At 34.9% G+C, this 13,707-nt stretch overlaps 1 protein-coding gene across 7 annotated transcripts in view; it reads right to left on the bottom strand.

Moving 5' to 3' along the window:
- The window catches only part of NAALADL2 (N-acetylated alpha-linked acidic dipeptidase like 2), a 1,497,545-nt gene that overhangs the window by 1,174,472 nt on the left and 309,366 nt on the right, over positions 1 to 13,707 (bottom strand). The gene's annotated exons all lie outside the window — the stretch shown is intronic.

Here is a 13,707-nt window from a genome sequence, read left to right as displayed (position 1 = left end):
AAACCTTTCACAGAAAGTCCGTTAGCCTCTAGAATCAACCTCCAGCTGAAGCTTCTTCAATTGCATCATTTAAAAATTAGACAAGAGCCTGTTTTGCCAAAATACCATAGGGAATTATTCATAGGGAATGACTAGTAAGATGTATTAAATGAACTATTTTTTTTTCTTTTACTCTTAAGTTAGATCTTTTGCATATCTAACTGTCATGATTCCACACACATTAAAAAAGTAGTGAGAAGATGAAAATCCTCTGAAGGTTATTCTTACTATTATACCACATCAATTCATATTGTTGCTTTTTTTCCCCAAAACAAGAAGAAGATGGGATAAAAGAAATAATTAAGAGATAAAAACTACTCTTGAATAGTTCACTCAAAATACTAAATTCAAGGAAAAGGTCTCTTAAAAGATAGTACATTCATTCAAAAAATTTGCATAGTTAAAACCATATTTAATTACTAGCAAGATATAACACAGAGTTGGTAATCAATAAATACTAAATGAATAAGCGAACACCTCCCTCCTGGAGATTGTTTTTACTAGGGTTTATGTCTTTAAGATGTACGCTTATTAAAAATCAGTCAGTTCCTTTATAAGATTAATTAAGGAAATAAATGGTTATTTTCCCCCAAGTTAAAAGAAACCTGACCCTTCCTTTCCAGACCACTTGTCAGTAAATGGATGGTTTCTTAGCCTTAGGTCTCCAGGCTTGGTGCTGTATGTCAAGTTCTTGATCCAAGCAAGGTAGCCCAAAAAGTTATCGTAAAACACTAGGCTACTTTGTCTTTCTGCATTTCATACTTACAATGCCACCATTCCTGCCAGCTATTCATAAATATAAATTCGTATCTGTGGCTTCAGAGATATTGCTGCGTGGTCAGTTAACCCAAAAAGATTACAGATGTAAGTTACAAGTCAATCTCTCTGTGTTTCAATTCCAGCTAAACCATGAACTCTGTGACCGTGGGCAAGTTACTTAACCTTTAGGTTTATTTCCCCACCTGTAAAGTGAGAAAATTATATTAGTGATATCATCTCATAAGGTTATATTAAGGATTAAAAATCAGATAATTCATGAAAAATGATTTCAAGTGCCCTGGAGAGGGACTATCTGGGTTCAAATCCTAGCCCTGATATTTATTAGCTGTTTGTACTGGTGCACCTTACTTAGCCTCACTGTGCTTTATAAGTGCATAGAAAAAGACCAGCTATTGTTATTTAAGTAGCTTTGATCTCCAGGATGCAGCAGTGAGTGGTGGCGAGAAGTGAGATCTTAATTCCTTTCCCAGAAATTAAACCTGGGTAGCCTGGATGAAAACCAGGAATCCTGGCCACCACACCCCCTGGCTCTTGCCACCAGTGAAAAATGCATTTTCTCACGGAGGCAAAACTGTAAAAACAGGTACAAAGTTTATTATTAGAGGCACAGTACAACAAGTGGGAGAGCACACAGAGAAACAGTTTGTTTAGTTAAGATAGAAGCAAGGCAAAGATACACACCCGGGAGTGAAAGGGTGTGGGTGTCCTCCCTAATGAGGAGTGCAGTAAAGAGACGATTAAGTCATTTATATAGGGCAGATCTTCCGGGTCTTTGTTTACCTTGGGCCAATTATCTGGTTTCTTTTTCCACAACTGACCAGCCCTAGGACCCTCACCAACATGCATGCACAACTTTTTCCAAGATGGATTTCAGCCCAGAGGCCTATGGGATGGCCTTAGCATCACATATTATGGGGTGGTGCCCCCTCCATCCGTTTTGACCCCCAAGGAGACTTTCTGCACGTGTGCAATGTTTCCCTTGCCCCAAGGATGGGAAGTGTGTGATCTATTGATCCTTTTATGGCACTCTGTCCCTACCATAAAAATGCCCAATGTCAGGTTATTTACCCTATTCCTGTTGCTGGTTTTTATATCAAGGTGCAGATCTCGAAATATAGACAGGAGTCTGGTCATAAATATGTAGTCTAGAGACCATTTGTCTCTTGCCTCAGGAAATGTAAACAGGGGGCTGGTAATGAATGTCCGGCCTGGAGCCCATCTTCTTCTCATCCCAGGAAGTGTGAACAGGAGGCCAGTTGTAAACGTCTAGCCTGGAACCCATTTATCTCCTGCCTCAGCTTTATTGGGATATAATTTATACATCTAATGTATGTAATTCAGTGATTTTTAGTAAATTTATACAATAAGTTAACCATCACCATAACCCAGTTTTAGAATACTTGTTTACCCCCCCACCAAAATTTTCCTTATGCCCATTTGTACTTAATCCCCACTTCCAATCCCAGCCTCAGGCAACCACTGATTGGCTTTTTGTCTCTATGGATTGTGATACTGTAATCATACAACATGTGGCCTTTGTTTTCTGGGTGTCTTTTACTTAACATAATAGTTTTAAGGTTCATCATAGTATGTGTCAGTACTCTATTCCTTTTTATTGCCAAATAATATTCCACTGTATAGATGTACCTGCTATTACAGATAGATAGATGATAGATAGATAGATAGATAGATAGATAGATAGCTATAGATACAGACAGATATAGATATCTCATCATCATCCTGTAATAATGAAAGATCTAAAGATTATTTCCTCTTTCCCTGCCAGGCTGGTCTCTAAGATTATGTTTGATTTTAGGACAATCTTTCACTGTTAGACAAATAGGAGTCTTTGGGGTTTCATCTGTTTCCCTGTCAATTAAGATCATGACTAGACTAGTGAAAATAAACTGAGTACATTTCCAGACTGTCAATATATTTCATGATGTATATCTTTTTTTTTTTGCCATTCCTTCCAACTATCACTGCCATTTCAAATGTGTGACTAACCATTCCCTTTAAAGGCCTGTGACAAGTCATTATTCCCTGTTGTTTCTCGTGGCTCCTTGGAACCAATATATATGTGAATAATAATGAAAGCAAGTATTCTGGGAAGAGGGGGATAGCAGGGATTCTAGGACCTGAAAAACAGTGAGTATGGATGATCATCTACGCTGAGTATGTAGAGAGTAAAGAGCCAATGATGGGACTCTAAGGAACTTCAAATTTTAAAAGATGATAAGAGGAAGATCCATGAGGGAGGCATGTAAAAAAAATGGGAATAATATCAGAAGAAACTAGGGTCACAGGTGCAAAGGAATGAAGAGTCTCAACAATATGCAAAGGTTTAGACAACACAGAAGTCAAGTAAGATCAGCACTTGGATCACCTCCAACTATCTCCAAGGCAGGAGTATGCTTGAGACCATCTGAGGCAGGTGATGTAAATGAATGAAGTATCTGGACATAAAGCATTAAAGAGTTACAAGGATTGTGGGGTGGTGGGGAGCAGCAACATTTACTCAGCTCCCACAGATTGTTGCCATGTGAGGTAATAAGCCCAGGAATGTCAGGTCTTCTTCAAGTATGCCCAAAATAAATGTGGGGAATGTCTCAAGTTTTAAATGTTTTTCACAAACAAATTTTTAAAAACACACTGTGTATAAAAATAATCATACAACATGACCAAGTGGAAGTTATTTCAGATACACAAGGCTGGTTCAACATTTAAAAACCAGTCAATGCAATCCATCACATCAACAGTCTAGGAAGAAAAATTACATGATCATATCAATAGATACAGAAAAAGTATTCGACAAAATTCAACACTTATTCATGATAAATCTCTCAGCAAACTAAAAATAGATGGGAACCTCTTCAATTTGATAAAGAACATCTAAAAAATTCCACAGCTAACATTATACTTAATGTGAGAAACTAGATGCTTTCCTGCTATGATTAAGATCAAGACAAGGGGCTTCCCTGGTAGCACAGTGGCTGAGAGTCCACCTGCCGATGCAGGGGACACGGGTTCGTGCCCCGGTCTGGGAAGATCCCACATGCAGCGGAGCGGCTGGGTCCGTGAGCCATGGCCGCTGAACCTGCGCGTCTGGAGCCTGTGCTCCACAATGGGAGAGGCCACAACAGTGAGAGGCCCGCATACCACAAAAAGAAAAAAAAAAAAAAGAACAAGACAAGGATGTCCCCTCTTACTACTCCTTTTCAACATCATACTGGAAGTCCTAGATAATACAATGAGAAAGGAAAAGAACAGGTATAACAAGTATAACACAGATGATATGATTGTCTATGTAGAAAATCTGAAAAAAATCAACCAAAAACTCCTGGAACTAATAAGCAACTACAGAAAATTTGATATACAAGGTGAACATAGAAAAGTCAATTGCTTTCCAATATACCAGCAATGAACATGAGGAATTTGGAATTAACACAATACTATTTACATTAGTACCCCCCAAAATTAAAGATTTATGTATAAATTTAACAAAACATACACAAGATCTATATTAGGACAACTATAATACTCTGATGAGCAAAATCCAAGAACTAAATAAATAGAGATATTCCATGTTCATGGATAGGAGATTTAATATTGTCAAAATGTCAGTTCTTTCCAACTTGATCTATAGATTTAGTGCAATCCTAATCAAAATCCCAGCAAGTTATTGTATGGATATAGACAAATTGATTCTAAAGTTCATATGGAAAGGCAAAAGATAGAGAAAAGCCAACATAATATTAAAGAAGAACAAAGTCTGAGGACTGATGCTACCTGACTTCAAGACTTACAATAAAACTATAGTAATTAAGACAGTGTGTTTTTGGTGAAAGAACAGACAAATAGATCAATAGAACAAAATAAAGAGCCCAGAAATAGATTCACACAAACATAGTCAACTGATCTTTGACAAAGTAGCAGAGGAAATTCAGTTGAGAAATGATAGCCTTTTTGAAAATAGTGTTGGGACAATCAGTCACATGAAAAAAAAAGAATCTAGATACAAAATTTACAACCTTCACAAAAATTAACTCAAACAAATCGTAGACCTAAATATAAAATGCAAAACTATAAAACTCCTAGAACATAACACAGGAGAAAAATCTAGATGACCTTGGGTTTGGCAGTGACTTTTAGATACAACACTAAAAGCATGGTCCATGAAAGAAGATTCAATACGTTGGACTTCATTGAATTAAAAATCTTCTACTTTGCAAAAGTCACTGTCAAGAGAATGAAAAGACAGCCACATAAAGGACTGTTATCCAAAATATACAAAGAATCCTTAAAACTCCATAATAAGAAAATGAATGGCCCAACTAAAAAACTGGGCAAAAGATCTGAACAGACACCCCCCCATAGAAGTTTTACAAGTGGTAATAAGCATAGGAAAAGATGTGCAACATCATATGTCATTAGGGGATTGCAAATTAAAACAACAATGAGATACTACTACACACCTATTAGAATGACTAAAATCTAAAACACCAACAATACTAATGAAGATGTGGAGCAACAGGAATTTTCATTAATTGTTGGTTGGAATGCAAAATGGTACAGGCACTTTGGAAGAAGTTTGGCAGTTTCTTACAAAACTAAACACACTCTTACCATATGACCCAACAATTGTGCTCTTTGGTATTTACTCAAATGAGTTGAAAACTTATGTTCACACAAAGACCTGCACACAGATATTCATAGCAGCTTTATTCATAAGTGTCAAAACTTGGAAGCAACTAAGATGTCCTTCAATAGATGAATAGACAAATAAACAGTGGTATATCCAGACAATAGGATATCGTTAAGTACTGAAAAGAAATGGAGTATAAAGACACAACAATATATGATAAATTATGCATACTACCAAGTAAAAGAAGACAATCTGAAAGCTACATATTGTATAATTCCAACTATATGACATTCTGCAAAATGCAAAACCATGGAAAAAGTAAAAAGATCAATGATTGTCAGATTTAGGGGGAAGTAAGGATGAACAGCTGGAACTCAGGATTTTTGAGCAGGGAAACTATTTTGTAAGATATATAATTGTGGATACATGACTTCATATCTTTGTCAAATCCACAGAACAACACAAAAGTGTGAAGCCTAATGCAAACTGTTGATAGTGATGTATCAGTGTTGGTTCATCAATTGTAACAAATGTACTATACTGGTACTTGTGGGATGTTGATGTTGGGAGGGGATGTGCATCATCCCTGTGGTGAAAGGACACATGGGAACTCTCTGTACTTTCTGTTCACATTTGCTGTGAACCTAAAACTGCTATAAAAATAAAGTTTATTAATTTTAAAAATAACTGAATAAAATTAAAACAAACACACACATAGTGTGAGCCAAACATGTCACTAGACTGGATTACAATTTGTTTATGGACTGTAGTAGCACATATGATCCAAGACTTGGGATACAATTAATAATATGTATAAAACATATTCATACAGAAATAATGAGTAAAGAATAAGGGTAAGGTAATTATTACATCATCCTCTATTTCTGGGACTTGAAAGAAATCCTAAGTACTAACAAGTCAATGGGTAATGATTTCCACATTCTTAATGAAAAGTGATCCTTTTAGAAAGCAGAATCTAGGCTTCTACCACTTCATACATAACTGAAAAGTAAAAATATTCAAAAAATTTTATAATCAAAGTATGAGAAAAGGAGGAAAGAACCTTCTTTCTACTCAAATCCACCATGCAAGCATATATTTAGATAAAAATTAAATATAACACCTAGAATGAGGCCATAACAATATTCAAATAAAATTAAGATAAGTTTCTGAAGAGTATGGACTTTCTTTCATTTACTGATTTATCCCTAGAATCTAAAACAGTACCTAGGACAGGAAAAAAATACTAAATAAATATTCAGTTAATAAACATATGAATTATATATTCACTTTAGAAAAAAATCATTCTGCCTGTATTGAGGACCAGAAAGGGGCCAGCATGGAGATTAGAGGAACTTGTTAGCAGCCTATTGCAACTGTTCAGCCATAAAATAATGAGGGTGTGGAAAAAAGCAATAGCAGTGGAAATGACTGAATGCAACCAGAAAGAGCATAAACAAAGCCACACTTATAACAGTGAGAATCAGCCACTGAGAGCACCAAAAACTGAAGGGCTGGAAGAGAAGAAGAGCCCAGGAAAGATACTGAGAGAGAATATCTCGTGATGAAGGAAAGGAATCACAAGACAACAATGTCACAGAAGCTCAGAGAGAACATATTTAAGAGACAGAAAAATAGTAACAGGTTCACGAAGAGGCCCAGTACTATGGGCAGGTCTGGAATTAGGGGTGAGGTGAGTGAAGCACTCACTGTGGGCAAAAAAGTTTAAGGGGCATCAAAAAACTCCGTGATGAAGATAAATAATATTTAAATGCATTACTTTAAAATTAAAAATTAATGCAAAAGAATCCACGGTGAGCAAAATATTAAAATTTTGAAAAAAGACAGGTCATTGTTCGTTTGTGTTATTACCCTGCGTTACTGTACATGCTGACGGTCTGTAGTTCTTGGACCTGCAAAGCCTTTGCTTTCCCACTGGGTAGGTTTATGGGGTTGACAATGGTCTGCCAATAGATTAGGCAGGATGGAGTTTTATATATAGGAGTGTTTTTTGATTGTAGAGCTATTATTAACTTTTTCCACTTCGTTCAAAACCTGGGAGGGTATTTTAATAAGGGGATTTAGGGACACGCCTTTTTCCTTTACCAAAATGACTTAGCACAGCACTGACTGAGACTTGGAAAACTTCCTTTGGGTTTAGCAATTAAAAGTCATTGGTGACTTCGTGGGAGTAGTTTCAGTGTGGTAGGGAACAGAAAGGCCAGATTGTGGTTGATTAAAGAGAGAATAGGCTGAGGGCAAAGGGCTAGAGACAGAGATGTTTGAGGATAAAGGGTAAATAATCCATGAGGCAATACAACTACTACACCGTTCTTTTCTTCAAACAGATCCACTCAAATCTGTTTGCAGGGAGGCAAAAATGCAGTTTTAAAGAAAAAGGAAAACACTAGTCATTCCTAGCGTACTGCTTTAGAAACAACGATCTTCATTGATGCATTACATTGATTATTTATGCCTGAGGCTCTGTGCTAACCAACCAGTATCACCATGGTTTCAATCAGAACATTTCTGAAATGTTCCCAACAACACGTATGTTGACATATCTTTCTACTACACATACCATATACTAGGAATCATCTCTACAAAGAATGATTCTCTTGAAAACTGGATGATTGTTTCTAAGCAACAACCAAAAAATGCAATTTTGCAATATCATTTAGATTTAGTTTGAAACACAGTACATCTCCACTTGTTAACCTTTTAGATTCACAGATATCTCATAGGAGAAGTTCCAAATTGGATTATAAATGTAATCTCAGGTAAAAAATGATCCTTAAAACTTAATTATGTCTTTACCGTTAGAATTTTCCCATATGAGTATGCAAATGCAGGCATATTCATGATGCCCCACTGAAAACCATCTCAATGTCAATGAAGGTAAAGGAGTACTAAGTAAATAAAAGGGGAAGGTTTCTAATTAAAACAGAATTAAACACTTCAAGCAGAAAACCATGTTTTTAATTGTTTTGTGGGACTAATCTCAAAAGGCTAAAGTCTGATGAATTAGGTTATAGTTTTGTCAAGCCCAAAGCTTCCTTCTAAGACATACTTTTACTGGTGGTTAAATGAGAAAAGTAGAGAAGATACTTCCTACTATGAGAAGTGAAACTGGAAGAGTACTTAGAAGGGACATGTCTAAACAGATAAAATTGAAAAAATGTGTTCCTCAGGAGAAAAAAAATAAGTTTGTAAATGTGTTTCTCTTCAAATATTGGAGAGTAGTGTTTCTCAACATATATTAAAATTACTTCCAAGAATCAACTCTAAGTTTTTTGAAAAGTCAGATTCTGGGCCTGTCAGAATGCGAATCAGAACAGGTGGGCCCCAGAATCTGCATTTTTAATAAACTTCCCCAAGTGATTCTCAAGGGTGACAAATTTTAAGAAGCACTGAAGATGATATAGTATGTATGCTATCATTTATAGAATATGCTCTACCATTTCTATATAATGAATTTCATAGTGGAAATTCAGTGCAAAATAGGTCTACCATTCCATCAATAACATCACATAAATGTTGTGGAAACTAATTATAACAAAGTTAGCACATTAGATCCATGAAGATGACAAATGAAATCTCATCAACAGGTATTTGTGGAATGTTTATAATAAATGCAACAAATAAACCCAATTTATAAAAAAATACTCCCTATCCCTAGGAAGCTTGCATTATCTGCATTAAATATGATTTTTTTCTCAGTCTCTTTCTAATAGTTCAGAACGCAAATGTTTTCACCTTTCATTTGCATATTCCTAAAATAGTAATATTCTCCTAAAAAAGTACAACAGATTTAAATATGAACATGGAATTACCATATTAATGTTTCAGTATTTGTTTACTGAAATATTCAAAAGGGCTTACAGAGACTGTAGAGATTATCTCAGAATTACGTAATTGCTTATCATATGGTCTATTTCGAAATATAAATCACATAAGCTATAGTCACCATATAGCATATCTTTAAAAATGCACTCACCTATGACCACACTGTGACAAATACAACCTTGCCCTGCAGCTAGGAGGGAAGTGAATTTCCAAAAGGTTAATTCTTAATTAATAGTTCTTAATTAAAACTTTACATCTCATTTCTTTTATTTGAGCAAGACTTTCATATTTTAGTTTAATATGTGATATGTCATACTCCCTAAGAATCAGCCTTAGAATCACAAGGTACACAGCCAGTTTCAGAGAAGCAAAAGGGCCTGGGAAAAGAAATCGTCATGGGGAAATCATCGTCTTCAAATAGGATTTCCATTGTTTTAAAGGAATTTCTTCTAACACTCAAAAAACTTATGAACAAACATGTATAAATTTGCTTAAAGACCTCATCAAAGGATTGCACCTTTAAGCAATGGGCGTGCACACCAACAGCTGCCAGATTGACTCTGATAAAAACAAATATTTTTCCAACTGTTCATTTACCATCAATCCTAAAAATCTCCGTTATAGTTTGTTATGCATCACCAGAATGTTCCTCTTCCCTTTAGTATTTTCTGATTTGTTGGGCCACAGAAACATCTATTGTGTTCAGGGCCTTATTTTCAAAGGATAAAATAGTAACATCAATAATAACAGTGACCATTTATTAAATACCAAGTAGGAGTTAGGTGTTGGGAACTTGACACAAACCACAAATAATCCTCAAATATTCTTTATGCCAATCCGTGCAGTATTTTTCATCATCCCAGTTTTATAGATTAGGAAAGAGGCTCAGAAATATAAATTCACTTAACCAAAGTTGCCCAATTATTAGGAAGCAAAATTTCAAATATGATGCTCATTCAACCTCCCTCAGTCTACAAGATAAAATTAGAAGAGTAAGTCAGTCTCTCTTCCTCTTTCTCCAGCTGACTCTTTCTCTGGCTATCATATGGAATTGACTTTCCATCTTCTTTTCCATGCAAAGAGTATTAAATGTATGTATATGTTGAGTAAAGAAAAAATTCTTCTTATTTAGAAAGACTTTTCAACAAGGCATGGGTTTTTCACAGAACACACATATAAATTAATGAGGTTAAAAGAAGATATCTATTAGCCAGCTAACCCAGTCAACTTTGTAGAGTGTCACAGATGACCTCAGGCCAAGGACCCTTCCACTTGATTTACTGAATTAGTATTTGTTGCTCTTTGACTTTTTTAAAGCAAATTAATTATATGCCTTTTAAAAAATTAAAGCCAAAAGTAACCACTTTTAACTACCTTTAGTTGCATTATATTTACACATGCCAACTGATTCCATTAATAACATCTGTTAGAATGTAACTAAACTGTTAGAAAAGACATTTGTCAATAAATAAAAATTTCTATTTCCACTTTATCTTGTTAATCACTCTTTAAGCAAAATCTAGAAGAGTTTAAGTTTGAGAATATTTTTGAAAAATGAGAGTTCCTTGGAACAAAGGGGACGGAAATGATACAATGAATATTAGCAATATACTGGGCCCATCAGGAAATGTTAAGGATTCCTCAAACTAAGCCATATCATCATGACCCCAAAGAGAAAGAGCACAAATGTGAGTTAGGGTCCATGGCTTTCCTGGGACAACATGGGATTCAGCATTTTTGTCTTTCTGGAGGATGTGACTGGAATGAGGTTTGGAGCAGATATTTTTATAGGTGGAAAATGGGAGGGAGCTCTAGATAATAAAAGAAGGAGAAAAGTATAGGGAAGCTGTCCACCATAGGCCTCTTGTGCTCCTACTGTCTTGCTAAGCTGATGGCCTTGGCTGTTCTTATACTCAGGCCACTTTTCAGGATTGATTATGAAACTGGAATTCTGAGAAGTGAGGTAAGATCACAGGAAGCATCAGATAGTTCTGAGATGCACCTGGTCTCTCTGTGGTCAGTCTTGCTTACTGATTGCTATAAAAACAGTTGGTCCCCCCAAGCTCAGGTTTCTTCATTGGTAGTGTTCTTACTACTCAGGACAGCTCCAGCTGGCATTCTACATGATCCTGTGCTATTCTGAGAGCTAGCACAATTACATATACTTCTGCTTCTCCTGTGAGTAACCCCAGGAGTCTTGTGTCCTCTGTCAGCATACATGGAACTGTAGTAGGCCCTTTAGTTGTTTCAGTGGAAATACTGTGGTTTTTATCTCTCCTCCACCCCATCAACCTTATTTTATCCAGACACAAAGGTTATTCTATTAAGGAAAGAGAAATGCCAACAAGGAGTCTTATCTTCCTTTTAGGCCAGTTTCCATGCAAAATTATAGAATTTAGTGTCTTTGCCCCCCATGCTCTTACCTTGCTGCCTCACAATTTTCATCTCACTGGCAATAAACACTGAATTTTCAAGAGGAGCCCTGTTCATTAACAGAGATTTTAAGTATTCTCTCTCATCTGTTTATTTGATAAAGGAAAACATTTAGTAGAATAATGCCATATTCCAAATGCTTTGGCTTAAAAAAAAGTGTATTTTTATCACCTCCTAAAAACCCTTTGACAGAATATTCCACAGAGTTCTTCTTATTAACTATACTAACTATACTTTATTACAATTCAGATCTGAAGTTACAGCCTGTTTTACATAAATATTAATGGATTCATAATTATTAGCATAGTATGTTAATATAGGGCACACCTCTTTATTATTTAAAAAACTATCAAGAAATTAAAAGAAAACTTGACTTTAAAATGATATACTACCCCTTCCCCCGCCACCCCACATCTCCCTCTCTCTCTCTCCATCGCCCCCGCACTCTCACTCTCTCTTTCTCATTCTGGTTAAATATTTAATAATCATTTAAATTCAACAACAGTCTGCTTAAGTTGAAAATATTGAAGTTAGTCATGTAAAAAATCATTTTAAAGTCAAGCACCAGAAACACACATTTTGTGCACTTCATTTCATTTTACAGTCTCTAAGAACTATTATAATTTTTAATAAACTTGTATCTGGGATTTGAAGCCAAATACTTACATTCAAAAGGCAAGAATTTATTAACCAAAAGACACCCAAAGTGGTACTAAAATGTATTCCCCAGTGATACGTTTTAAATGGGTTGTAAAAACTGAATTTTATTAATCTAGTCACAATTAAAGAACAACAGCTGTCCCATCTGTATTCCTAATGCCCACTTTTGTACTGATGATGATTTTTTTCATTTACAACATTGCTGATAAACAAACATGGTTGAGTTCTAAAACCTTAGTTCCATTACTTTAAGTGCAAAATGTTTTATTTTGTCTGAAGCTTTAAAATATAGGGTGTTACATGAGTTTAAATTAACAATATTCTACATTAAAGCAAAATACTTTGTCATCTATTTGTATCTTTATCCTTATTTATATCCACATCTGTATATCTACATGTATATGTACACGTAGTATTTCTACTTACATCTACATATGTAACTTTCATATATAATGTATATGACTCATTTATCTTGGATTACTTCTCATTATGCAAAATAAATTAGTTCTAACTTTTGTCACTAAGAAATGTTTTATTAATAGCCATGTCAGTGTCTTCCTTTTAAAATTCATAAATATATTTAAATCTACTTTTTAAAAAAGATAAATACAATTTCTTTAAAAAAACGTAAATTACATTTTAAATGGTACTTTAATGAAAGTTTACATTAAAAATGGATCCTCTGGAATCTTTTATTTAAACTAAAATGAAAAGTGCTTTGTCGTTCATAAAGCAAATTATTTCTGGATATTTTTAATAAGATTACTGTCAAATTCAGTCAGCTTTCCTGACAGAATGTATTAGCACACCACGTCACTGTGTATATGTAATATTGCTTCAAACATCTCAAATTCAGGAGGATATTGTCGCTTTTCTCTCATTTTCTCTCTCAACTAAATTTAGGGTTAAAGTGAAAAGTGAAAAAATAATCAAAAGATTTAAGAAGCAGTCAAGATATATAATGATAACAGCTTCAAGCTAATATTACGAGAGAGACCTGGGTTATATCTTGTTGCGAAGGTTTTTGTTTGTCTCTTCACCTCCTTGGTTGCTAATTGTTTCATTTATAAAATATAGGAAACATAAGGACTCATGAATATGTAGCACATAGGCATTAAAGTTATATACATTTTTGGAAATCAAGAAAATCAACCACTTTTAAAATCACAATGTTAATAAACACAATGCTTAAAGAAAAAGAAAACTCGCATGGGATCATTTGTAAACAGAATATATGCATTTTGACCTTTGTATTTCTAATATAAAAAGTATAAAGAGAAAGAGGATTTTTCAAGAGAAAATTG

This window comes from Stenella coeruleoalba, assembly GCF_951394435.1.
Source record: "Stenella coeruleoalba genome assembly, chromosome: 5".
Taxonomy (NCBI): Eukaryota; Metazoa; Chordata; class Mammalia; order Artiodactyla; family Delphinidae; genus Stenella; species Stenella coeruleoalba.
Note: the sequence above shows the minus strand (reverse complement) of the source record. Positions and strands in the feature narration are given on the sequence as shown.